The sequence below is a fragment of the Sciurus carolinensis genome, chromosome 4, assembly GCF_902686445.1.
Source record: "Sciurus carolinensis chromosome 4, mSciCar1.2, whole genome shotgun sequence".
Classification (NCBI taxonomy): Eukaryota; Metazoa; Chordata; class Mammalia; order Rodentia; family Sciuridae; genus Sciurus; species Sciurus carolinensis.
This window is the reverse complement of record NC_062216.1, coordinates 160,054,683-160,080,332: the sequence shown is the minus strand read 5'-3', so window position 1 is coordinate 160,080,332 and position 25,650 is coordinate 160,054,683. Positions and strand designations below refer to the sequence as shown.

At 57.2% G+C, this 25,650-nt stretch overlaps 1 protein-coding gene across 2 annotated transcripts in view; it reads right to left on the bottom strand.

Annotated features, from left to right (window-relative positions):
• Chst11 (carbohydrate sulfotransferase 11) overlaps window positions 1–25,650 on the bottom strand; it is a 225,221-nt gene that overhangs the window by 1,402 nt on the left and 198,169 nt on the right. The gene's annotated exons all lie outside the window — the stretch shown is intronic.

The window sequence follows — 25,650 nt, the reverse complement described above, 5'->3', positions numbered from 1 at the left end:
CTGGTCTGCTGACCTTCTCCACATCCAGCACCAATCTGCTTTTCCAGACTCAGTCCGCCCCCCGCCCTTCATCACCGAAGGGCGCTCCTGGGAAACCCACTTTCCCTGTTGCCCCGAGAATTCCCTGGGCTGGGTCCAGGAAATTGAAAGAAGAAATGAAAGAAGAAAAAAGAAATCTAAGAGAGAAGGCCAGGAATCTCAAAGATGGATCTTGCTGACGCTATAGTTTTGCCACAGGTCAGTCCTAGGTCACTGAATTCAATTAATATTTATTTTGAATAGAAAAACTCTGACCTCTGCAATTCCTGACTTCCTAGCAGATGTATCCATCACCTTAAGAGGAGCATTCATGGGCGACTTGGGCTATTAAGCAATGCCATTAAGAAGAAAAAAGTCCTTACAGGAAACGGAAAGATGAGGAAGAAAGCAGGGCCTATTCATTTTGCTGTCTTAGGATAATTTTAAAGGCAATAAATTCCTAAGATGAGCAGAAGAATGAGGGGATCCCGTCCCCCCCTCCAGTTCTTTCCAGTTGAAGACAATTTTCTGGGCATCTGGATTCCCAGGGATGCTGTGCTTCAGTTAATATGGCATTTGGGCCACAGAGTCAGGGAATATGGAACCCAGACATGGGTGGCCCTTTCCTTCCAATCCCTCCGATCACAGAAGCAGAAAATAATTCAATGGGGCTTTGAAATGTGGCATCTGCGGTTTTTTCTCTTCCATAGCAGCGAAGGAGATGCATAGAGCACCTGCCACAGCAAGGTCCACGTGACCTCCCTCAGGGAGACTGGAGGCCTGGGGCCAGAGAGCTTCTCCAACCGCAGCCATGTCCAGAGGAAACTCACCTGGGCCACCAGCATTCAAGTCTTTGAAATGTATAAAAACAAATTAAAATAGTTTTTAAATTTTCAAACACTTTCAGAATAGTCTTGATTGGAATGCTTAAGAATACATCGTCACTAAACTCTGCACAGAGGTAAGGCTAGGTATCCAACCACAAGACCAACACAAAGCGAACATTCAGATGAACACCACCAGCACAGCGGATGATGCTGATTTATGGGAACCGAAGTCCTATGTGATCCTTGTGGCGCTTACTGGTGGCTCTGGGCAGGCCCTCTGGGCACAGAATCCCTGCTACTGTGCTGTATGACCACTCAGGGTTTCTAGCAGCTTCTCATTCCTACTTATTCCAACACCCAGCATCTTGTAACTTCATTTGGCTTTTACTTGGTACAAGTTCACCATTTACACAGTTTTCTTTTTCCACCCTCTTCGGATTAGCTCAAAACAATAAAATGGAACCACCCAGTGCCACCAAAGACCATCAGTGAACATGTGTGCCACGATTTTCCGTGGGGGGGACTAGGGTATCAGGGGGTTAGGTTGATAAGCCAGAAAGGCTTCAACTTTTTCAAAAGATCGTCACCAAAATAAAAACAAAATTAATAAAATTCTTATACACAACTTCAGATCCCTAGGAATTCTGCGGATTCCTTGAAGCTTGGTTTAGGAAACCTGGATTAATGGGAGCTCTGGACAGGTCAGAGGGAAGACAGGAATCCTTTGCCATAGTGCCAAGATGGGTCAGGACAACTCCACGTTTCTTCTTGGATAACAGCATGTTAGAATCTGTAATTAGGAAAACTGCAATTTCTAAGCCAGGCCGCTTCCATGTTCCGTCTATAGACCCCTTTCATATATGCCTGTCAATCAAGGAGCCCACTGAGACATTTCCAGAGATCACAGAGCCTACAAAAAGGTGGTTTGTATTTAGCAAGTCAGTTCTTCCTTCCACACCCGTGTCATTCTCCCCCGGGGCTCAGTAATAAGTCTCGACAATACCGCACGCTAGTGGCTCTCCAGCTTTAGATGCACGGAAGTCACATAAAGCAATTTGCTGGATTCCATTCCCAGAGTTGATGAGTCAGCAGATTGGGGACAGGGATTGAGAATCTGTATTTCTAGCAGGTTCCCCGTGTGTTAGTCTGCTACGGCAGCCACACCACAGACTCTGAGGCTTAAACAACAGAAAGGTGTTCTCTCAGTTCACAGGCTAAAGCCCAAGAGGTGCTGGGCAGGGTTGGTGTTCCCTGAGGGCTCCCTCCTGGGTCCAAAGATGACTGCTCATCTTCCTGCCTCCTCACATACCCTCCCTTGTGCAGGTGCCACTGGGGTCTCTTGTTATAAGGGCTAGAGCCCTGGCCAAACAGCCTCGTTTTTATTTAATCACCTCTTTAATGACGTCTCCAACCACAGTCGCATTCTGAGATACGTGGGGGTTGAGAATCTGACATGAATTTGAGGGAACCCCTAACACCAGGGGGTGCTCATGCTGATGATCCAGCCACCAACTTCGGAACCACATTTATACTATGTGGAAATGACTATAATCTAACATCTCACCAGTTCACAGCTATTCTTAATTACAGAACACAGAATCCAGGTTCGCCATCTGCTGCCAGGAGGCTCCCAGATGTACCCCGCCCCCAGCCCCCAGATCCGTTCCTGTCCCTCTGATCTCCCCAAAGTACCCATTAGGTCAGGGGAGGGCTGATTCTCGGAAACCGTGGACATGGCTCTGGGCTCTGGGCTGTGTCCTGTGTTCTCCTTGCGATGTCTATTTTTAATTTGGACATTTAAAAAAGGCAACTATAATTACTTTAAGTACCAAATATAGGGATTGTTGGACAAAGTCTTTAAAATTTTACTACGTTTCATCTTAAAAGGATGAAGAGCTGGTTTCCCTTAAATTAAAACATCTTCTGTGATGTTTGCAACCTCCCTCAGATGTGAGACCCACACGGAAGGGAGAGCCATTGCCCATTTTACTGCCTCGGGTAGGGGAGATGCAGGGAAATGGAAATCCAGAGAAAGAGATAAATCTGGACGCTTTCGGTCACTGGGGTTGTATGAATCTGCCTTTAACTGGGCCCAGCCTCAGTTTCTCTATTTGAAAATCTGAATATTTCTGATGCACTGCTTTCATTTGTCATTTTAGAACTGGGGGAAGGAAGAGAACCCATTGAGCTGATTTGCTCTATTACATTTCCTTCTGGTCCAGCAATTCTTAAACTCAGGGAAAGGGCTGGTCACCAGGACTTACTATAGAAACCACAGCTGCAGCAAGAGAGAGGCACACCTTTCCACAGCTACCATTTTATTGAGCATCTACTATGTTCCAGTCATGGTTAATTCTCACACTCTATGAGGCAGGTATCACTAGTACTCCCAATTTATACCCCGGGCAACCGAGGTGGGGAGATAAGTAACCTGCTGAAGTTCAGGGAGCTAGAAACTGGGGCTGGGGTTTGAATCCAGGCAGACTGTGCTCAGAGACCCAGCTGGGAGTTCCCATCTCCAGGACAGCCAGTGGAGCTGGGGGCACTGCGATCACAGGGGAGCATCGAACACTTCCGAGACCGGGGTCTCACCCAGAGCAGATGTAATTGCTCCAGTATTTGTCAGTTCTTTGGGATCCCAGGGCTGCTCTGGTAGGGACCACAGCTTTGGAGGTTCAATGCTGCTGGCTGTAAACTAAAGTAGAGGTTTGGACTGAGCGGGGACCAGTGTGTGATCCTGGGACGGTTTCACTGTATCTGACCGGGCTGGGATTGCCTGAGGGCCACCACCGGGAGCCTTCCCCTGGCATTCCGCAATAGTAAGGGTTGCCCTATTGAGCCCCTGATGCCTCAAAGCCAAGTGCCCCTCCTCAGCTGAAGGGCCCCAGAACCAACTACAGAAAAAGCCAGGTGGAACCAGTTAGGCTGGGGACATCCCCAAGTGCAACCAGGAAAACTCAAGATCAGTGTGGCTACTAAGAGAAACCTCTGGTCGGATGCGGTGGCCCATGCCTGTAATCCCTGCGACTCGGGAGGCTGAGGCAGGAGGATCACAAGTTCAAAGCCAGCCTCAGCAACTTAGTGAGGCCCTAAGCAACTCAGCGAGACCCTGTCTCTAAATAAAATATTTAAAAAGGGTTGAGGATGTGGCTCGGTGATTAAGCACCTGGAGTTCAACTCCCAGTACCAAGAAGAGAGAGAGAGAGAGAGAGAGAGAGAGAGAGAGAGAGAGAGAGAGAGAGAGAGAGAAACCTTTGGGGCCTCAGTGCCCCGGTCTCAGCACCCCTCTCCTTCTGATCCACTTATCACAGCTTTTGCTGGTCTCTTCCTTCTGGATCTTTAAGAGGACAGAGGGCAGAGGGCAGAGGGCAGATTTTTTCCTTTTTCCTGGTGTTGGGAATGGAACAAGGGCCTCCTGTACGCTAAGCGACATTCTACCACTCGGTTACACCCCCAAGCCCCGCAGCAGATGGCTTCCATTTTTCTGGTTCATCGTTACAGTCCAGTACCTGGCACACGGTAGACACTCCAGGACTGGTCAAGGGAAGGAAGGAAGGATCGCATGCACACGGATGACGGACGGCTGATAGCCCTGGCGGCTGCCGAGGCTCACGGGCTCCGGAGCCTCCACCTCAGCCGCCCCCTCTTCCCACGCAGGGCCCTGGCACAGAGCTCAGCCCCAGCCCAGAGGTGGACGCCAAGATCCGCAGCTGGGCTCTTGGCCGGGGTGGAAACGGCCGGGGACGGCGGCAGCCCTGGAGGAGGGAGGATGCTGGCACTGCCCACCCGTTGGGTGAGGCCAGGCAGGAGGAAGGGAACCAAATGCTGGGCTGCGGGGGCGCCCGGGCTGCCCACCGGGCGCTTGGCGGGAGGCTGGTGCCCGGGCTCCCTCCCGGCGGCCAGGTGCAGCTGGAAGAGCCTTATTTACATCTCAGGGCCTCCGTCTGGGCTTCCGGAGGCCTGGGGGGTGCGGAAGGGGATGGGGCTGCTGCCAAGTGGGCCCTGGGATGAATGGTGGCCTGGAGCAGGGACAATGGTGAGGAAGGGAGGCCGCTCTCGCGCTGCTCGGAAGGCTGGATTTCCTGGGAAATCAGAAGTCAGAGGGGTAGGCGGGCCCGCACCTGCTGGCCGGCTTCGGGCTCTCGGGGTCACTGCTGGCAGGAGCGAGGGAGGAGGCCCCCTCCCCTCCCCCACCCCGGGGCCTCCCAGGGGTGACCCTCTCAGGCAGAGGGGCCCCCCACTTCTCCAGCTAGCTTCAAGGGCTCTCTTTCCAGCATATTCTACTTACATTTTGCCCAAGTCACTTGACCCCCTCAGGCCTTAGTTTCCCCATCTGTGAACTGGGCACAGTAAGAGTGCCTACTTCTCAGGGTGGTTTGAAGGATGGGGAGCCCACAGGGAAGGCGCTTGGCACAGTGCCCGGCACACCGCGGGCGCTCAGGGAGTAGCAGCTATCCTCATAAACATCACGGAGGGTCCTTTTGTAAGTGGCTGGCAGTACAGTCCGCAGGTCACCCTGCCTGACGGCAGTTCTCAATCTGCAGCGGGTAAAGTGTGGGCTCTCGGATGCCACCCTGAGCAAGTCGGCTCGGTGGGCCTGGGGGCCAGGGTGCCTGGCCTTGACCGCTGCCTGGTCCTGGTCCCACCAAGCCAATCCTGGGGCTGGTGGCCTCCGTTCCACTCGGAGAACTGCTGACTTGGCGATGCTTTTTACCCGGCAGACTCTGCCATTAATGTCAAGCACATCTGTCATCTGTGCACATCGCCTGGTCTGGGGAGAGTCAGTATCCTGCTGACGGAGGAGACAGCTGTGACTGGCAGGACCTTGATGGGCAGCTGTTAAGGAGGCCAGAGGAAAAAAGGAGCCCTAGCTGTGGAAAGACGAGCCACCAACATGCGCTCACCGAAGACAAGGCACAGGTGGAGTGTCAGAGTGAGTGGGCGACGGAGTGAGCGGCGCCCAAGGGGTTGATTGATTTCTTCATAAAGGAGCAAGTTCAGTGAGCCCCCACTTCCCCGCTGTCCAAAGGGACCTGGGCCACTCCCTGGGGCTTTCGTTTCTGCAGCTTGTATACTCCTGGAGAGGGGACAGTATCCTTCAGCCCAGAGGAGAGCGGGCACGACTCTGAAGATGGGGCTCCGAAGCCTCACCCCGCTCTGCCCCTCTTCTCAACCCTTGGTCCCCAGGGGCCATTTCCCCACCGTCACCCAGGCCCCTGTGTCTCAGGCTCGCGGTCCCCATCCCAGGCACATCACCATGAACGGTGTGGGTTCAACTCATGTCCCGCCTCGGGGCTGCTGGGGTGAGTGGCGGGTATCTGACGGGTTCCAGGCACGAGGTGCCCGGTACCCGCAGGACTCACGAGGGCGATCGGCTTTATGCCAACATGTTAACGTCTTTCAGTACTAAGATTTGTCTGTCTGTCAGTTCACGGCCCATTTACAGTCCTAATGACGGCGGAGCAGGAGGCCACCAGGCGCGCTGCAGGGACAAGCCATCAGAACCCACCAGCTGTTGGCTGGGGAGCCTGTGCACCTGGGCTGCTTCTTAGGCCAGGATGAGGACCTGGGGACACACAGGGCAGAGCACAGGCGAAGTCACCGGCATTGTCCTGGTGCCTGCAGATGGCTAACACATGGGGACAGAAGGACACCCGGGGTAAAGACCCTTGTAGGGTTCAGAGCCCGGAGCTGCCGGGCCGCGACCGTCCACTCCCAGCCTGACTGTTCAGGTGACCAAAGGAGGCCCGGGACGGGCGCTTGCCCACCTGCGCCAGGAACAGCACGGCCGGGGCTGGAACCCTAGGATGCAGCACAAGGTACAGAAGGAACAGGGACTTTCTTGCTCCATTTCCCCAGAAGACGCGGTGGTGGGTCGGGGATGGGTCCAGGGACACAGCAAGGGTCGGCCAGCCTGGGTCGTGCCGCAGTGTCCCTCCAGAGCCATCGGCGTGGCGCCCGGACACACTGCATGCTGAAGAAAGTGCTCTGGTCGCCTTCCGCCAGCATATTTTTTAAAAAATTATTTTTCCGATGTTGACAGACTCGATGTCGATAGACCTTTATTTGTTCATCTATTTACACGCGGTGCTGAGAATCGAACTGGCGCCCCACACGTGCCAGGCACGTGCTCCACCACGGAGCCCCAGCCCCGGCCCCAGGGGGGACCATCTTTGTCTTCCAGGCACGTGGGATCCTGATGGGCGGAAATTCCAAACCAAGCAGGAGCTAGTGACCTATTTTATTACCCAGAATAAGGAGCCAGGGCGAGGCTCCCAGGCTGGCCTAATTGGGGAACTCATTAGAAAAGGTGAAGCAAGAACGGAGGGAAATCTTGAGTGATTTTTCTTCTTCTTTCTTTCTTTAAGCTCGATGACCCTGTTTGGGCAAGTGGAAGAAACGAATTGATTTCAAGTTACGACTTTGACAGCAAATCAGCATCTCCCTGAACCCACGGAATAAATGCCGAACAGACACGAGCTCTTGGTGGCAGAGGAGCTGAGGCCGCTCGGCCGAGGGTGTCTGTAGCTTGTGGGGTTCACCTGACACCTGGTGGCGTGTGTCCGGATCGGGCAGACACACCGAGGCGAACCTCGGCAGCACCCCTTGCCAGCCACCCTCCCAGCCTCAGTCTCCTCATCCATAAATTGGGTGGACATAGCACATAGAACCTCAGAGGCTGTTGTAGGTTTTAAAGGGTGAAGTCTGCAGTGAACTTAGCACGTCACCTGTCCCACGCTGCTCATAACTGACCTGCAATTAATAGTTGCAGTTTGAAGTTCTTCATCAATGAAACAAAATAAAACAAAAACAGGTCTTTTCTGTGTGGTTGTCTCCATTCAGGGGCAGCAGAGCAGAGGACTCAGAACATGGCCAGACAGCCTGGGGTTACCATCTGGCTCCACCCCTTACTGGCTGTGGGCCTTGGGCTAGTTACTTGGCCCGCTGGGCCTCAGTATTCTTATCTGTAAAAAGGGGATACAACAGTATAGGGCCCCTGTGGCGGTAATCGCTCAGTATATGCCCAGCACACAAGGCATGCCCAGTGACTGGCCCAGAGAAGGCACTGTATCTTCCAGAAACTCAGGCCAGAGCGATAAGGAAAAGATGAGAAAATTCCTCACATTAGTCCTTTGCTCCAAGGTGCCAATAGGAGGAAGAGTGGCTGATGTCACTTGTCCTTGCATTTTCTCTGCCTCCCTCGGGTGGAGGTTGACAAGTGGTAGGTTGGAGACTTCAGGGCAGAGGGCCAGGGAGCCTCGGGCCTGCATGTGACCACGTCAGGCCACCCCTAGAGTGCTACCTGAAGCTCCCTGCGGCCCCTCTGTGGGCTGTGGATTGGTCCACTCACCCCCGCCTGCCCAGCAGGCTGCCCACCTCCCAACCCTTGGGCTCCCTCCTGAGAAGGACCAACTGGTCAGTTGGCTCCCAGGTTAAGCCCAGGCCCTGGGCTCAGGTGCTGGGGAGCCCGATTCCGAGGGAGGGAGAGTATATTCAACAGGACCTGGAGGAGGAAAAGACGGCAGTGCAGCGTGGCAGGTGCCGGGGCGGACAACCGGGGGTCGACGGGAAGCTGGCATCAGAACCCAGGTCTGGCAGCCGCCAGGGCGAGGCCCCGGGCTTTCTCCCCACGCCTCTATTTCCTCACCTGTAAAATGGGTCAAACGTACCCCACCCCAAAGGTGGCCTGCACGCGAGTGCTCAGGAGCTGCCAGCCACAGGACGGGTGTGAGGCAGCAGTGGCTCTCCTGAGGAGGGTCAGCTAACCTTCTGGCTCTTACTGGGCACGGGTGGGCGGAGGCAGGGCAAGAGCGCGGGGCCAGCTTGGTGGGGAAGCTGGTGCTTTTCCTAAGACAGGCTGTCCCTGTGAAGCCACCTGGAGAGCTCAGGAGGAGTGAGCCGGGCACAAAGAGAAGGCCACCTAAGCAGGGGACAGGTGGGGCACAGGGAGTGCAGACCGGAGGCAAGGGAGCAGGTGCCAGATAGGACTCAGAGCTGGCCCTGCACCGGCTGTGCCCACAGTGACCAGCACAGGCTGGACAGCAAGGGGCGGGGAGGCTGCGGCCCCCTCCCCCACCAGCCTTCCAGAAAGGAAGCTTCGCAGACATGATCACTCTGCGGGGTGAGGGGCGGCGCTGGGACCTTTTTTTATACACTAAGTGGTACTTGGGAACCAGGGCAGTGAGCAGAGAGGCTCGAGGACGAGCGGATCAGGGTGGTCGTCTGCCCAAGGGCACGGCTGATCTTCATGAACAAATGTGCTTCCGGTTCCGGGGAGGCCCCTCAGTTCCAGGGAACAGCACCTGGTGACAGTGGGGACAGGCCACAGCCTTCCCAGGGGAGCTGGCCTTGGGCCTCCCCCTCCCTCCCCGTGGCTCATCTTTCACTTCCCACTGCTCTACAAGCAAAGCCACACGTAGGGACTTTGTCTGTTTGTTTTCTTCTGGGGGCGGGGGAACTACTGTCCCCCAAGAAACAGTGGGCAAACTTCCACTCAGGGTCTGCTGGGCTGCCCTGAGGAAGGCACCTGGCAGAGGTCTGCAGATGGTCCAGAGAGAAAGAGAATGATCTGGAAAATTCTAGACCAATGGGCCACTCATTAACAAGTCCAGGACTGCAGACAACAGAAAACTCTACATCACCCACAGGCGTCAGGGTGGTGGCTACCATCTCTGTTGATCCTGGCAGGTTATCCCCAACACAGAGGGGACGGAAGCTCAGAGTCAAGTACCTGTGCAGAGCCCAGCACGGGCCTTCGGGCCCGCCAGCCACCCGACCTGCCCTCCAGCAGATGCTCCCCTGTGACCGAATAGCCCGCAGCTCACAGGCTGGTGGGCAGCCCAGGCCTGCGGGGACAAGCATGGCTCCTGGGTGCCAAGACCCTCTGACAATGACTGTCAGACCAAACCCAGGAGAGACGTCCTGATCAGCTCCCTTTTCTGAAGTTACAGAATTCAAAAACTTGCCACGACTACTTGCTTAGACTGGATATTCCATAAAGATGATGAACGCGGGGTGTCGAAGGGAAATCCAACCGACTCCTCAAAGACACAAAGGTAGGGGTGGGGGAAGGCAGTCAGGGTAGGTGACAGGTGACTGGTCAGGAAGAGGGGGGCTGATTCCAGAGGAAACACCTCCAGAGCACTTCCCCTCCTCCAACCGTTGCCAAGGTCACAGGTGACTGGTCCAGAGAAGGCACTGTATCCTCCCTGCAGGAGCTGCTATCGAGTGGCCCCTGGGCGGCTCCTTCCGCCCTTGGACCACTCCACCTTTGGGGTCACACAGGCAGGATGAGAGGAGAGGGCAGGAGAACAAAGGAAATCTGCAATCTAGAAAAGGGGCAGGATACCCCCACTCCTCGGGCACCTGCTCGGACGCCCTCCTCTGTGTTCTGTCCTTTCACTACAACTCTTTGCTCTTGCCTCTGTGCTTCCTGGGTGTTCAATCTTCAACACTGGGGGACAGGACTCAGAACCTTCCTTCGTACACATTCCAGGCAAGTGCTGACCACTGAGCTACAGCAACAGCCCTTTTTATTTCATTTTGAGACGGTGTCTTCGCTACGTTGCCCAGGCTGGCCTCAAGGCTGTCATCCTCCTGCCTCACCCTGGACCCTTGTCTTTCATGGACACCTGGCTGAGCCCCCCTCGGCCAGCCCTGGGCAAAACAGAGCAGCCACAGATGAGGCACGCAGATGTCCCCTGGGCTCCCGAGATGCCCTGGGGTGAGGTCCAGCCCCTTGGAAACTCTGCCACAGCTAAATCCGCCTGGGGTGCTCTTCACATTGGCCAGAATCCAGAAGGGCAAGACCTTTTCTCTGAATTTTATAGGAACTTCTGATCAGAAACATCTGGAAATACATGGGACTAAGTTGGACGCCTCAGGGTGCATCCCCAGCACAGCCTGGCCGGGCAATTGTTCTAAGAGCTGGTGAGTCACTGGCCGCTTCCCAGCATCCTCCCCTCCGGAACGAGCCTCCTGGGTCCTTCTCTCCTCCTCTCCTTCCCTCCGCTCCCCTCTTCTCGCTCCCACTGGACACAGACACACGCCTTTGGTTCTCAGGGCAGCTGGATCTCCTGCTCCGTCTCCGGGCGGTCTCTCCCAACACCCTGCAGGGGCCGGGAAGGACTGGGGAGGCAGGGAGCACGTCCTCACCTTCCCGTGGGCCACCACCCGAGAACGGCCCACAGGGACCTCACATGGAAGACGTCTGAAAGCGAGGTGTCACTGCCTCATCCTGGGTCCCACCCGGGGAGCCATCTGCCCCGGTGCTGCTCTACTGAAGCCCTGGCCACCCCTCCCCACCCTGGCCACCTTGGTACACAACATGTTCTCTTAGGCTGGACGGTGGCTGACAAACTGGGTCCCCTCCAGACCAGAGAGTCCCTCCCGTCACAGCTTTGACCCTATACTTCCTGCACTTGGGACCCTCATCCGTCTCTGCCACTGTCCACGGGAGGTTCAGACTCCTGGGCCTGGTGCACGGTGCCCGGGTGCCCTGTCCCCTGCAGAACTGCCCGGCGGGCACGCTGGACCCTGGCTGCTTCAGAAGAGGGGTGCTTTCTTACACCTCAGGGCCTGGGCTGGCCGCGTCCTCTGCCCTCGTCTCCTGTGTCTCCATGGCGACCTCCCCTCTCGCTGACTCCTGCGGGTAACCGCCCTCACCCCACTTCCTCTGAGATGAGTCTCTGATGACCCAGTCCTGTCCCAGGGTCACATGGGTCAGGTGCTTCCTCCCCTGGGACTCTGCACACCACGGTGACTGTCACACACACGCCTTTAACTCCACTCACCCCTGCGAGGCAGACACCTCCAGCCCCATCTCACACTGAGGCAGCCGAGGCCCAGAGAGGGAGCGAGTCAGCCTCACGGCCAGCAGGTGGGGAGCCAGGACCAGAGCCGGGCGGCTGGACGCTGCAGCCACTGCCTTCCTTCAACGTACCAGAGCTGCCCACTTACCTGTCCGGTCCCGGTTCCAGCTCCCTGTGGGCCGGGGCTGCACGGAGCTCATCCGGGTATCTCCGTGCCCAGCCACAAGCCTGCCCAGAGCAGGGCTCAGCCAGTGTCTGCAGAACACAGCGCTCCTGGCAGCCGTGCTGTTTGCCTGATGGGGACACACTGTGCCCAGCAAGGCCCAAGTGAGTGACGCAATGGTGATGCAGAATCACTGTGTCCCTTACTAGACAAACATGTGTCCCCTCTGCCTGAGCACCCCGCAGCCTCCTCCGGCGGAGGTCACCGACTCCACCTCAGCTCATCCAGCCTCGGTCTCTTGCTTTTATCAGGCTCTCCCTGGAGGCAGGGAGCCTGCTTTCCAAGACCTTCTCACCACAAGACACACAACTAGGCACCTAGGGGAAGCCTGCAGGTGGCTGCAGGATGTGCCAGGGGTGGTGGCCTGAGGTCCTGCCCCATCCCTGGCAGAGTAGGAAACACGGGACTGGAGAATTGCACCCCTCCTGTTTCCACCTGTGACGCTACTGAGAGCTAAGGGAGGGAGGGACGGCAGGTGCTGGGTTCAGACCTTGAGTTCAGATCCTGCCCTTGTTTGCAGTGTGTCCTTGAGACAAGGCAACCTCTCTGCGTCTCTGTTTCTGCATCTCTAAGACAGACCCAGGCGAGATCTAAATGAACCCCATCCACCACAGGCCTGTCCAGGGCCTGGAACTGCTGTCCTTAGAGCAGAACCCACAGCGGACCCTGGCTCTACCAAGCTCGCTCAGATTCTGGGACTAGGTTTTCCTCAGGCAGTTCTTTCGAAATCTCCAACTTCCTTGAAATAAAAAATTAAAAATAATAAAACAGAAAGATGTGCACATTGGCAGAGCAGCCATCGGCCAGGCCTGAACAGCTTTCTTCCTGGGCTCCTTCCCTGGCAGTGCCCACCTGGGGCCACCAGGTCACCAACTCTGCTGGTGAGAGTCCACCTGTGGCCTTGGAGCTGTTGGCTCAGAACTGCTGGCACTGGAGCATCTGCTGCCCTCTTCCAGGGAGCTGGGCCCTGCAAGGCTGTGGCACGAGGCCCGATTCCTGGGCAGCCCCCATGGGGCCTGCCTTCACCAGGTGCGGGTCACGAGGGTGTGACAGCCACCCTGGCCTCCACCATACAGCTTAGTGACCTGTCTTCAAGCTCCAAACACAGAGCCGCCGTCCTCAGAGGCAGGACAGGTAAGATCACTGGAACCCACCCACCTCCCTGGGCTCGAGTCCTGCCTGTGACCTTGGGCAAGTTACACAACCTCTTCTGTACGGCGGGAGTGGCAGTAGTACCAGCCTCACAGAATATGTCAAGCCCTCGGAAGGATCCTGAGCCGGCCTGTGCTAATGTGTCAGCCGTTATTTCCGCTAAGTGACCTGGTTCAAGGGTTTGGTCCTGCTTGGGGCTGCAGGGCTGCACACCCAGGGACTTGCTGGGTTGAAGGTGTCCCCAGAGTCAGCACATCCTTGACATCCACAGCCTCAGTGCCACTTCCTCCCACAGAGACCCTGTTCTGCTGGGGACGCAGGCTTTCTAGAGTTCCTTCCCCTGAGGGATCTGGAGAAGCCAGACCCCCCGTCATGCATCGAGCCAAAGTCAAAGCCTGGCTCGTGCCCTCTAACTCACCCACCTGTCTTCTACCAAAGAGCCGGCAGCAGCAGGGCATTATGGGAAGGAAGCACACCCAGGGTTGTGGGGGTGACCCTGCTGCGTGACCTGGGACGAGTCACGGCACAGGTCCCGGCCTCAGCTTCCCCTTCTCTAACGGGGCAGGTCAGACCTACTACTCAAGAGCGCACAGGGAGGATCAAACGCGGTACCCATGGAGTTCAAGGGCCGCCTTTGTGGACTGTCAGGAAATACGTGTTAGAATAATAGATGCTCCGTGCCAGAGAGAAAGGAGGATTCTAACCCCCATGTCACTGCAAAATAAATCACCATTCGTTCTGCCATCTGGTCCCATGAGTGATTAGGAAGCTGGGAAGGAAGAAGCCAAAAAAGTCTGGAGATCCAGGGCAATGATGTCAGCTGTCCAGATGCAGCAAACACCCCGGGACACTGACACCAGCCAGATACGCAGCTGAGCTCAGGTTTTGACCCGGTCACTTCAGTATGAGGGACTTCTGAACCAGTGCTTCAGGTGGCGGAACACCAGAGGTGTTTTATTATCTAGTACTGTGTACAGCAGGCAGTCCTACCTGTTATCCCACTGTTATCCTACTCTGGACCCTGTGGAGGGTGGGGCTGGAGAAAGGGACATGGGAGGGGGTGGGGGGGGGACGACTCTGAGATAGACAAGAAGGTCTATTCCAATGTGATGATCTGTGGATTTTTAAAATGTGAAGTCCTGTTATTTGGGTTTTCAGGCCGAGGTAGGTTAAGAGAAATTAAAAACATAGAAAAGACATAAAGGAAGGACAAGGAGATAGAATTTTAATTAAAATTCCACAAACTTTTCCAGACCTGTCTCACTTATACTCACTTATGATAATTATCCTATGCACTGTTTAATTAGCTCACCAATAAACAGATTAAGTGAAGAGAGCAACTTTAAGAAACCTAGAATTTAGGTGACGTTCCAACATTACCTACCCATCAGATGACGGAGACCACGAGCGGACCGACGACACCCTCGCACACCCTCCCAGGCCCCCCCTCTCGCCAGGTTTCCTTTAAAAGAAGTGCCAGGGCCAGGTACAGTGGTGCACGCCTATAATCCCAGTGACTCGGGAGGCTGAGGCAGGAGGATCGCAAGTTTGAGGCCAGCCTTAGCAACTCAGGGAGGCCCTAAGCAACTTAAAGAGACCCTGTCTCAAACAAATAAGCAAGTGAAGGGCCGGGGATGTGGCTCCGTGGTGGAGTGCATCTAGATTCAACCCCAGTGGGCCATGAAAATGCACCTCTCACTCCTCCTTGCTTGACTCAGTGAGCCCCTGCTTCTGTACTGACAGGTGCCGAGTGCTTTCCTGTCCTGGGTGTCAAGGACCCCGCTGTCCTGAGCCAAGTCCGCCTGCCCTGCCCCACTCTCCCCGCCTCTCCAGGAACTCCTTGGAGAAACCTCTTCTCCCATGACAAGGCCACCCACAAAGCCCCTGGGTCCTGATTTGTGAAAACACGCGAGGGTCTGCCCCTCCCGCGGACCGTGGAGGGTACAGATGTCCCTGTTGTCTGACTTTCCCGCTCGCTGGCTTCTGGCTTCTGCCACTTGAGCCAACAGAGGACATGCTAGTGGCACAGCTGGAAGAGGCCACGGACACCTTGGAGGCCTGGCCACAGTGGGGCACGGCCGCCACCCCCGTCCCACCAAGGACTCCAGTGCAGGAAGGACCCTGGAGTCTGGCCCTCTCCCGGAGCCGGCTGCGGTCTCCCTGTCCTAGGCCAGCGGGAGGACGATGAGCGACTTGCTGTCCCGGCCGCGGGTCCTGAGGAGGCCAGGGAAGGCGGGTCTGCTGGGCCTCATCCCGGCCGAGCACAGGGACAGGCGAGCAAAGGGGTCAGTGCACCTGGAGGAGGCCCTGGGGACACGCACTCGAAGCCACGTTCTGGAATCGCGCTGGGGTTGGACACTGTCCCCAGAAGGGAAGGGATGAGCGATGAGCAATGGATCCCTCCACCCCGGGGAGCAGATGAGCCCTCCCAGGTTTATAGCTGAGCCCCCAAGAGCTGGGAGGTGGGTGGCTTGGTCCGGAGGCTGGGGCGGGCCGGGAGGGGTGCGGGGTGTACCCCCGTTTCCTGGCCCTTCTATTAGGAGCCCATTTACAGGGCAGGTGTTACCAGTCTCTCCCCTTCCCCCAGTTACAGAGCCAGGAGGAGCCTTCGGGTCCGCTGGTCATGTTACCGGCCATGCGGCCTCCGTCCAGTGGTCTCAGCGTCACGGAGGCCACCCGCCCGCCGGCTCCAGGTAACGGGTCTCTTGGGCACACCGCTTCAGGCTTCGGTTTGCTCACGTACTGAGCTTCCCGTTTAGTCTGCCGGGGGAGGTGTCACCGTGCAGTGACACTTGTCTGCAGGGCGGGGTGGCTCTGGCCAGGTGACAGACACGTGCCCCACACTCCTCCCAGCCCCTGTGAGCAGGGAGTCTGCCCGCAGAGACGGTCCAGGTCAGTCTGTGCTCTTCAGCTCGGAAAGTGGGAGAGGAGAGCCGGCACCAAGCACAGGGACGGACGTGATGGATGGGGCAGCAGCCAGGGCTGGCCTCAGGGATGCAGCTGGGAGCAGAGAGCAGACGGCTCCCGGGCTCAGGCTCGGGCTCAGGAACGGCCGCCACGGGCCTGTGCGGAAGATGCGCATCCTGCCTTTCAGGTACTGAGATGGCGGCAGAGGAGCTTCTGAGCCGTTGGCCACCCTGGCTGGGGCAGGGGCCTGCCAGGACCAGAGCTGAGGGCAGCCGCACCCAGGAGCCAGGAGGGACGGCTGTGCCTTCTGGAGGCTCCAAACTGGCCTCATCCTGCCGAGCCCAGGGGCTGAGGGGTGAAGAGCTGCCCCCCCACTTCTTTCTAAGCAGAGGATAAAAGAACTGAGGATGCTACACCCTGGTCTCCGACGGTTCGTGGTCTTCCCTCCCCCTGGAATGTCCTCACGTCCTCCCATTCGGCCCCCAACCCAAGTGCCTCCTCCTCTGGGCTGGTCCCTGAGCTGGCCACTCTGTGCTCGAAGCCACCCACATCCTAGACACTGCTATCAACACAGCGGCTGCTCCCAACCCACCTCTCTGGGCCCAACACGAGCTCCCCCATCAGAGCAGGCAGGAGTTCAGGAGGTGCGGCTGTACCTACAGCAAGAGCTGTGTGGCTCAGCTCAGTGACAATCCTCACGATGTCCCCGGGGCAGGAGCCCTTCGTCTCCCTACTTGAGGCCATGCAGATGGTGATGTGAAGTAACTGCTCTCAGGTCACCGAGCAAGTGACTGGCAGAGACAGGACTCAAACCCAGGCAGGTGGACAGAGGGGAGCTCTCAGAGGCCTCCGGAAGCCAAGGGGTGAGTCTAAGGACCCAGCAGCAGCCCCGAGTGTGTTTTCTGAATGGCTCTCTGTTATCTGGCACTGGTCAGAGCAGCAGGTTAGGGGACCAGGGTGCCACCTGCACTACCAGCCTCCTGCTACTTGGAGCCCCCAGTCCTGGGGGCAGGCGGAGACCAGGGAACAGAGCACACCCCCCACCCCCACCATCGAAGCAGCCTGGCAGCAGAGCAGGGGCCTGCAGGGTGGGTCGGCCTCCCGACCCCCGGGCCCAGCTCCCGGGCATGCGCGGCACCTCTCCTCCTCTGCCCCGCCCACACCTCCCCGTCCAGTTCCACTGAGCATCTCCCCACGTGGCTGTCTATATGTTAGATGATTCTACACACCTGCTTCTCATTCACTGAGGTCTAAGTTGGGAGAAGACGATAAACTAGACCTCAGGCAGCTGCTGTGGGCCACTCAGGCCAGAACAGCCGTTCTTATGCATCTCCGCCATGATGCCGTTTGCTGGATCTCAAACTTCGAAGAACACAAGCATCCAGGGGCACCTGCTGGTTAGAATGCAGATTCCCAGGCTCCAACTGGGAGCAGCCTCAGGAGCCTGCACCCTGAGCAAATCCTTGCGGTGAATCACCTGCAGAAACCTGGCTTACATCCTCAGTACCTCGTTATTGGGCAACGATAACCTCTGTGCACACAGGTCTCTCCGTTTGCCAGGTCCCCAGATCACGCTCTGCTGAGCATTATGACAGCTGATCACAAGGTCAGGCCAGGAGGCGTGAGCACGATTTCATAGAATAAGGATGCGGAAGGCCAAGAGGAGTTTGCTCAGGGGGACAGGGCGTGGCAGAGACGGGAAAGTGCTGCCCGCTCTGGTCTTGGACGCTTTTCTCTCAGCTTTCCTTATCCTCTGTCTCCTTTTCTCTCTTTTTTCTTTCTTGCTATAACCCTTAAAACCAGTCTAGAAATTAAGCATTAATAATTGGAGGTAAATAGTAGGAGGGGGTTGGGGATGCAGCTCAGGAGCAGAGCAGTGGCCTAGCGGCCGGGCCCTGGGTCCCACCCCAGCGCTGCCAAAATACACAAACCAAACCAATACCCCCAAACCAACAAAAAAACAACCCAAAACCAGTAAGAAGAAACTGACCCGCCCCAGCTCCTATTGGCCAGAGACAACTATTATTCACGGACTGGTGTATTTTCCAAGCATTTTTCTTAGGCCTTGGCTGCTGGTGTGCTGTTTGGTGAGTCACATGACCCAGGATGGCATGGCTCTACCTGGCCCCTGTGGCCTGGAGGAAGGTGCTGGCTGCGGGCGGGCCCCTGCTTCCTGCCCAGCTCTGCACCTGCTGCTCCCGGAAGCTCTTCCTCACCCCTCCCCTCTCCTCCAGCATGGAAGCCGGGGGATTCGGAAGGGCAGGCAGGGGCGAGTCCGCCTGGGCAGGGACGGTGGTCTCAGGATGATGGCAGCACGGGGCTCAGGACTTAAAGTTCCCACTGTTTTCTTGAGTTGAAGCAGAGGCAAGCGCACATGGGAGCCTGTAAAACCCAAGCCTGCGCTTATCCAAGGGGCCTTGCAAAAGGCGGAGCATTTTAAATACGTCGGAACTCAGGACCCGCCTAACCTCGGACGGAGTGGCGGCCTGGGTCTGGGATTCCTAGTCCGAATCTGAGAACGAACTCACAGCGCATGTGGAACGACCTGTGCTTCAGAAGACGTGTGCGCGGCCGTCGCGGTTATGATCACTCCGGATGCACGAAGAGAGAGGAGGCAGACGCGTCCCCGTGCGTCCACGGGTGCGGGTAGCTCTGGCTTCCTTTCCTTTTGTCTGAATCCATCACCATTCCTGGGGGTGTTGCTTTACCAGGAGTCGCAGCTTTGGGGAGGGTCTAGGGCCAGCCCGAGGAGACTTGCAAATCAGTTCCTACGGAAGCCAGGCATCTGAATAGCGACTGATTGCAGCCTCTAATCACTTCTAAAGAAACCACTTAACCAATGAGAGGCAGTCCTTGAGAGGGAAAAGATGCTCGGGATGAGCAACGGGAGAAATCGTAGCTATTATTATTATTACTACTATTATTAAAAACCATGCTGCGTCTAGAAGCCGCGGGCTCTTTCAGTGCTGGACTTAACAGCCCCACCCCCATCCCAGGAAGCACAGCTGTCTACCAGGGCCCCGCACCCCCCTGGGCCTGGCTGGCTCCCTCATGCTGTTGGGACCATTGCTCGTCCTCCCGCAAGTCCGTAAGCTCCACGAGGTCAGGGAGCTTGTCTGGCATTTCCATCTGCTGTGTCAACACCGCTGGGCGCCCGTGGACGCTCAGTAAATACCTGCCGAGCGACCGACAGGACGAGGAGGAAGCGCTTCTGTCAGTTCTGCAGGTGGGCTCCTGTGGCGGCTCCTTTATAAGGCACTCGATGGGCTCATTAACCGAATGGGCACTTGGGAGCGCCCACAACGCACTGGGCGTGGACTGGTTGGTCCGATCTTGCCACCTCTGCTCTGCCGCCATCCCAGGCACGTCTCCAAGGGGAGGTGGATCTGCTTCCCTTGAGCCCATCACCCGGGGCCGGCCCTGTCCCTCGCCCTCTTGCTGGCTCCTCAGCCCACCTGGTCAGGCTCTGAGGAGTGAGTTTCTGCTTGGATTGTTACAACTTCAGTCACCTGGGTGGAGGGACAGCTTCCCGGCCTTGCAGCCTGCACTGGGCCAGGACAACTGATCCGATGCTCCTCAAAGGGCTGAAGAGAGTGAGCCAGGTGATCAAAGGGCCTCTGACTGTAAGACCCTGAGGGGTCCAAACCCAAACCAGAACAACCGATATGCACTCCCAGGAACTGGCAGCCAGAGGCATTATTCCTTCTGGAGGGTTCTCATTGTGTAATGTCACTATCATGACGATTGTGGGGAGAGGGGGTCGAATAAACGCCCCTTTCCTTCTCGATCCTAGACGCCCCTCCTGGTCACAAATACGCCGGTGCCCTAAGACAGCTCGATGGCCCTGAGAAAACTGCCCAGTGGGGACAACTGTCCGTCCCAACGGTGGCAACTGCATGATGTGTCCTGGACGTGCTCCTGATAGCTCTCCTCCTCCAGCGCCAGCGGGCGTCGCCCCAGGCCCTACCCGTCAGGACCCTGCCTTCTGCAGGACGATGAAGTCGCTCAGACGTGTTAAGCACAGGTGGTGAGTTCCGAGCACATCCAGGCACCAGGCCAGCCCGGGAGGCCCGGCGTCAGGTGGTCCTTGAGGACTGTCTCTCTAGGACCACACTCAGACCTACAGCGGACCCCATCCAGCCCATGTCACCGTCCTCCACGCTGGCTCCTTCCAGAAAACCCCGCTCTGAGGAAAGGGTTTATTTTCAGTCAGTGGTACCAGGTGCCCGTCCCAGGCCTCTGGTTTATACTACGGTCTTTTAATTAGAAGTCCTTCATTTCCACTTCCACCCAGCAGCCTTGGTTTCTCTTAGAACACGCTGGGGGGCGGTTCCAGGTCAGCCTCAAGCCTGGGCCCTGCACCTGGGGGTGTGTTATGTGGGCTTCGCTGGTCAGCAGGGACCACCCCTAAGCCAACTTCTAAGCCATCTGTCAGGAAATGAGAGGCCGAAAGTTATCTTTGAACTCTGAAGCTGGACCTGGAGCCAAGGATTAAAGCGTCTCTGTTGACATATTTCACTACGGATTCTAGATGAGACCCTGAGAAGCCATCCGCAGGGAAATACACAGCTCTGTCCCTCTGCTGCACAGGAAGGGACAGAGCATTTTCTGTCTGTCCTAACCTGGGTGGGCAATGCCCGTCCACAGGCATTGTTCTTGCCCATCCTATTTCACTGGCTTCCAGGGTGGAGGAAGAGGGTGTGAGGCCTAAAGACCAAAGGGCTCCCTGTTGTCCAGTGACCTGTGACCATTCAAGATGGCGGACACAGAGCAGTAGGCAGGAGAATCCAGGCTGCACTCCTGTTGGCCTCTGGGAAGCCTACAGTCCACCCCACCTCCTCCTGCTTGAGTCTGGGGAGGTGAACCTAGCTATGGAGAATCCACCAAGGGAGACGGGCCTGAGCTATGGCTGTGGGACTCTGCCCACCCCCCACATCTCCAAATCAATCAATCCTGTGCTGTGAGAGGATGACGGGAATTCAAAGAGGCACAGGAAGACCAGGTTGGAAGCTGGGCTCTGCCACACAAGAGCTGTGCGACCCTGAGGAAATCGCCAGACTGCTCTGAACCCTGAGGTTCCTGCTGGCGTGGACACTGGGTGAGAAAACACGCCCAGGTTCTTAGGACGCAGGGGAGGCGCGCTCAGAACTGAGAAAACATACTAAGAGCCTTACCGTGGTCGAGGGCGCACTTTTTTGATTTGAAAGGGGCCTTAGAACTGTTTCATCTCATTTAGGGCTAGAGAAATGAGGACCCAGAGAGGGGAACGGATCTGCCTGAGGTCACAGCCCACGTGGCAAGGTTGGAGGAAGAGCCAGACCTCCACGCTGCTGTCTTCCCGTGTTGGCACCCGGTCTGAAGCTCATCAGGAAACGGTCACGTTTAATTCACAGAGGGAGGAAAACTAGAGGAACAACCCGAAGCTCAGCCTGACAGAAACCTGGCCACAGAAGGGCTTCACAGGACCCCTCCCCATGTCCCCAGGAAGCTACTGTAATCATCCACGTGCTGAGCTGGTGGATTCAGGCTCAGAACGCTGAGGAGCTTGCCTGAGGTCACACAGCCACAGTGGGAGGGTACCGACTCAGATGAACTGATACCAGCACTGGGTTCCTGATGTGGACACTCCGCCACCAACCTCTGTCCCTAGTGCACTCAGGTCCGGGGGGACACAAGACCCCGGGCGGTTGCCTCTCACATAGGTGTGGAAGATCACGCAAAGGAAACACAGGTCACTAGTTAAGTTGGAATTTCAGATCATTCAGTATGAGTATATCCCAAATGCCGTGTGGGATATACTTATAGTCTACAGACTGGTCGCAGCTGATCTCAGGCTCTGTCAGGCAGGCCCCCGGGGCAGGGAAGGGCCGAGCGAGCTCTCCGGTGACTCTTCCGTGCACGGAGCAGGACTGGGGCAGGTGCCTTTGCCTCTCAGGACCTGTGGGAACCAATGTGTCCCCTGGTGCCAGCTCCCTCGGTAGTGCAGTGGCTGGACCCCGGCCAGGGTCTTTTTTTTTTTGAATTGTGGTAAAACGTTCACACCACAGAATTTATCATTCTAACTGTTCTCAAGTGTCAGTGTGGCGGCAGGAAGGACATTCCCGCCGCCAGGCAGCCATCTCCAGAACCTCTTCATCTTGCAACACTGAAACTCTACCCAACAACGCCACACCCCCCGAACTGTCCCCAGGCCCCGGGGACCCCCGCTCTGCTCCCCATCCCGACTGTGACTGCTCCGAGTCCCTCCTGGAAGAGAGAGCCTGCAGGGACTGTCCTGGGTCTGGCGCGTTTCCTCAGGGGAGCCTGAGTCAGGACGTGTCCCTCTTTCTTTAAAGCTGACCAGAGCTCATTTTATTGAGCTGTCTGTCTCTAAGGTCTGAAGAGGCTGGGACACTTGGTCTTCTGAGGACGGAGCCCCTCTCCTGAGAGGGCTGTCCAGAGTCACAGTAGTGGGGACCTCGGGGGCAGGGCAGCCCCTCACCCTGGAGTCTCATGTAGGCCCCAGGCTGCCCCTTCCCACTGCCTCCTGGGGACACGTCTCTCTGCGCCAAGGTCCTAGAAATAAGCCAGCGGCAGGTATGGGGGCCCTCGGGGAGCTACATTTTTGCTATAATGATAAAAGTAAGCGGGGAGTGATTTGTGGGGTGTCGCGGGAAGGAGAGTAAATACCCCCTGCTGCAGGCCACAGTGGGCCGTGGACGTCCCCGGCACCAGCAGGCAGCATAGGCAGAGTCTGGGCGCCCACCCAGCCCCGTGCCCACTCTGCCCGCCAGGCCAGGGGCTGTGTCCCGAGTGCCTGGCACAGTCGCCCCCCACAGGGTGGAGGGAGGGCGCACACAGTAGGTGCTCACGGGAGACAGCCACGGGGGACTTGGTGGTGCTCAGAAGACAAAGCCCCGATCAGATGGGCAAGTCAGGATGCTTGGTTTTGGGGAACAGGATTCACCCAAATGGAAACGGAGGCCGGGCTGGCCGGGTGTGGTTCGGAGGGTTCCATCCCCAGCCCGGCCCAAACAGGAATAAAAACATAACCATGTTCAAAGGCGTAAAAAGAAGTCTGACTTTTCAAAAAGCTCCATCAAGGAGGCCACGCTCCCCTCCTAGGCCCCAGCTTTCCAGGGGCTCCCCCAACGCCCACGATTACCCGGAGACGGGCGTTTCACGTACCAATGACTTTGGATTTATAAAACACGACGCAAGTTTAACACAACCATGGTCTGGCTCCCCGGGAAGCCAAGCTCCGGACGCGGCGGGTGTCACAGTGACCAGCTCACCTCCAGCCTCAGCACTTCACGCTGGCTGCGAGGCGCCAGCTCTTGGTTTTTACAGAAGGGAAAAAATAAAGGTTGGAGGGCAGAGGGGGCCAGAGAGGGAGAGAAGCATGGGAAGGTGCCGACCACCCATTTGTCCTGGCTACCCTGCGCAGAGGCAGGCTGCCCACCTCCTGGTTCCTGTGGAGGGAAAGAGAACCGATGCTGCTTGAGAACCCACTGCATGCTGTGGTCTGAACTAGTTCCATTCATTTCTGCATCCTAGTTTTGCCATGTACTTGCTGTGTGACCCCAGGAAAGTTGCTAACCTCTCTGTTTTCCCACTGGCTATTGTAACATATGGAGTTAAACCACACAGAGCATGCCACAGTACTTGGAGTGGCTGAAACGCGATCAAACCTAAGCAGAGTCCTCAGGTGTGCCAGCTGCCTTGTCACTATTATCAACACTGCTGGCTGCTGCCACCACACCTGGGGGCACGGACACCGTCCTCATGTTACAGATGGGGGGACTGAGGCTCGGGAGAGTGCAGAGTTAGAGTCAGCACTCAGACTGAAGTGACTGGCTCCCTTAGGAGTGGGGTGACACAGGACATCCTGCCGTCACCCTTCTGAGGACTGAGGGACACAGGCAGGAAAGTCATCAACCTTCTCCAGACACACGGCTCTCTCCAGCCCTCGGGGAGGTGACAGTGATTCTGGGGAGATGCCACCCGCGGCTCAGCCTCAACCCGCCTGGCTCACTGACGGTGTTTCACGCCAGGCCTTTGAGGAGAGAGCCGGGGCCCGCGTCACAGGAAGGCAGAGGTCCCAGCCGCATCCTGGTTGGTCAGTCAGCCTTCACTGTGTCTCCCAGAGCCCGGCCACCGTATCTGCCCACAGCTGGTCATGAACGGGAAACACAGTAGTCACAGTGAGCAGAGCGCCAAGCTGGGCGTCTCACTGAGCTTCCTGGTGGCCAAGGAACCAAGGTAAACGTGACGGGCCTTACCACCTTGACCTCTAACGACACTGGACACACACAGGGTTAGAGCTGAGCCCCGCACGTGCGTCAGGCCCTGCTACTCGCAGACCACGCCTGTGCCCGGGGCGGTGGCGGAGGGCACACTGAGCTCCCCCAGGCCACTCAGCCCTGCTCTGACCCCCAGCACGAGACCCCTGAGAACCCCAGTCTGTGCAGAGAGGCGAGAGGGCCTGTCCCCGTCCTGCCACCTTCAGGACCCACGGCAGCCGTGGCGGGTCCCCAGCAGAGCCCGCTTCCTGTTGCTATGCACCTGAGCTGCTTTTCTCAAGCGCCGTTTCTGCTCCGGATCCTCTCCAGTTATGTTCCTCGTTCCGCTGAGGGGCGAATCCGAAGGAAGCGGGGGCAGCGGGTGGCCATCCCCTCGGGGACCAGGCGTCCGTGGCTGCTAAGTCCTGAGGCAGTCTGTCCTCCGTGGAGGTGGCTGTGGCCTGGGGACCCCGAGACTCACCCAGGGGAGGGTGTGGCCCCTGCTCCTTGGTGGGGCGCAGGAGGCGCGCCTGGGGAGGCACCTGCAGCTGCAGCCGGGCCCGGGAGCCATACAGGGTCCCCGGGACACACAGGGACGTTGTTCCCAGAAAGAAGGAAGCTGAGTTCCCCCGAAACCTGGGTCAAGTGTTGGTCCAGACTCAGACGTCACCAGTCCTGGCTCTGAGAGGCAGGTCACCTGGTCTTCTGTGGCCCCACTCTCTTCCTCTGTCGAGGGACAGTCACCCTGCGCAGTCTGCAGTGGCAGCTCGCCGCAGCTCATGCCCATTTATCATGTCTTTCATGAGGAACCAGAAGAGTTTGAAGACCCATCGCTGAAACGCTATTTAAGGGGCCGGAGGGGCCAGTGGTCCTGATTTGATCGTTTACACACATTCACCAGATCAAAGGATCCCAGGCGGCCATACTATGTGCATTCCTTACATAGCAGTAGGATATTCCTTGGGAAGAAGCCAGATCACGCAGGTAACCCATGCACCCAGTAGGCCCACATCATATTCTGGCACCGTCCTGACTGTGTGCTCTGGGAAGAGGTGTGTTCCCAGCCAGAACAGTTCGCCCTCTCCATTTCCAAAAAGCACGGTGTTTACGAGGCCGCCGGACCTCAGGCCCAGGGGACGGAACAGCTGGAATGGCCACGCGAGTCTGGAGGGAGGCTTTGTGCTCAGGGGGCTCAGAAACCAAGTCCTAAGCGCCTCCACTCTTTCTGCAGCAAATGGGCGCAGGGAGAGAGCCGCAGCCTGGCCCGGTGGTTCACGGGGATCCCAGGGCAAGGAGCCTGTCAATCACCCTGGGCACTGGGGTGCAGCCCAGCCAGCCACCCGGGGGCCCCCAGTGCTGGCTCGCCCTCCGTGCTCTCCCGCAGCCTGCGGGCCACTCCTCACTCTCCGCTCCGAAGAGAAGGCGCATAAAGGAGGTGTCGCAGCTAACAG